This window comes from Piliocolobus tephrosceles, chromosome 19 (assembly GCF_002776525.5).
Source record: "Piliocolobus tephrosceles isolate RC106 chromosome 19, ASM277652v3, whole genome shotgun sequence".
NCBI lineage: Eukaryota > Metazoa > Chordata > Mammalia > Primates > Cercopithecidae > Piliocolobus > Piliocolobus tephrosceles.
In genome coordinates this window covers 59,351,278-59,352,764 of record NC_045452.1, presented here as the reverse complement: position 1 = coordinate 59,352,764, position 1,487 = coordinate 59,351,278, and the positions used below count along the sequence as shown (strand labels likewise).

The 1,487-nt window shown below is 45.1% G+C and overlaps 1 pseudogene; it reads right to left on the bottom strand.

The window, feature by feature from the left end:
- Positions 1 to 330: 330 nt before the first annotated feature.
- Positions 331 to 1,280, bottom strand: LOC111552971 (annotated as a pseudogene).
- Between the last annotated feature and the right edge of the window lie 207 nt (positions 1,281 to 1,487).

Below are 1,487 nucleotides of genomic sequence, written 5' to 3'. Positions count from 1 at the left end.
ATTTATTTTTCTTTTTGTTTTTGAGGAGACAAACCCATTTTATTGTCTAACATGTTATATAAAAATCTAGAAATAATAGATTTGTATAGAAAAAAACAAATGATAATAAATGGGAGCACAAACGAAATAATTTAAATTTGCTATTTTTCCCGGTGGTATTAGAATGACAATCATTTTAAAGCACATGTGCCTGGCTTCAGGGTAGGATTTGTTCACCAGCCAAATCCTGCCATAAAACTACGCTTTCAGTGTCTGTCTGTTTTAGGGGCTCTTGACAGAACTTCTGAGGTCTTTAAGAGAAGTCATGTACTCCTGCTGAGCTCCATCAACTTATCCCGAAGTGTTGGCCACCCCTCTGTTCACAAAGAAATCCATTAGGTGGTCATGTAAGGCCGAGCTCAGGGAATCTGTGTTGAGTGTAAAATTAGTATTCTTCCGAGACGGGCGGATCACGAGGTCAGGAGATCGAGACCATCCTGGCTAACACGGTGAAACCCGGTCTCTACTAAAAAATACAAAAACATTAGCCAGGCGTGGTGGCGGCGCCTGTAGTCCCAGGTACTCCGGAGGCTGAGGCAGGAGAATGGGGGGAACCTGGGAGGCGGAGCTTGCAGTGAGCCGAGATCACGCCACTGCACTCCAGCCTGGGCGACAGAGCCAGACTCTGTCTCAAAAAAAAAAAAAAAAAAAAAAAAAAAATTAGTATCCTTTCATTGAGACTCCCTATTGGATGGAAAGTAAATTCCCTGGTAGAGAAAAGGTCACTCTCAACCTTCTCCTCTGGCCCACCCTCATCCTCTGGATAGTGACAGTCCAGCACAGGGGCCTTCTTGCCACCATTCTCTATAACTTCGACCACGAAGTTGGGAGGTGATGCCAATGCAGGCTCCTGTTCTCCAACTTGCTGTCCTTTTGAGGATTCCTCCTCTCCATCAAGTGTCGGTGGGATGCTGTTGTTAATGTTGAAAATGACAGCGATCTTTCCCCGGCAACTCTTCCTACTCATTTAGCTTCTGTTCCATTCAATGGCAGCTCCCATCCTCCAGACACCTTAGGGAGGGTTTTATGCTTCTGGATTTTCCTTTCCTCCTTAATGTCATCATCACTCAGGATATCAAAAGTCTCCTTCGGTGTACTGTGCGCCACCGCCACAGGGGCAGGGCCTGCTAGGCCGCAGGAGGCCAGGCCATCTCGGAGACCACAGAGACCCCGTGCGCACTCTGAGCAGTCCCAAGGGCGGGGCGCAGCGCTGGGGCTAAGGCTTGCGGGAGCTGCCGGAAGGGTGGGGCAGAGGGTTACTTTTCTATTTCATTTTGATTATGACTATAAAATACAAAATCAATGCATTCTTAAGAAGTGCTGTAAAGCAAAAATTACAAATATACAAAACACGAAGAATCAACATGCAGTTTGTATTTAGAATTATTACCCAGTTAATATTAGCAGTTTGGATTAATCATGAATTTAATAGAAATGAGCATAATGCA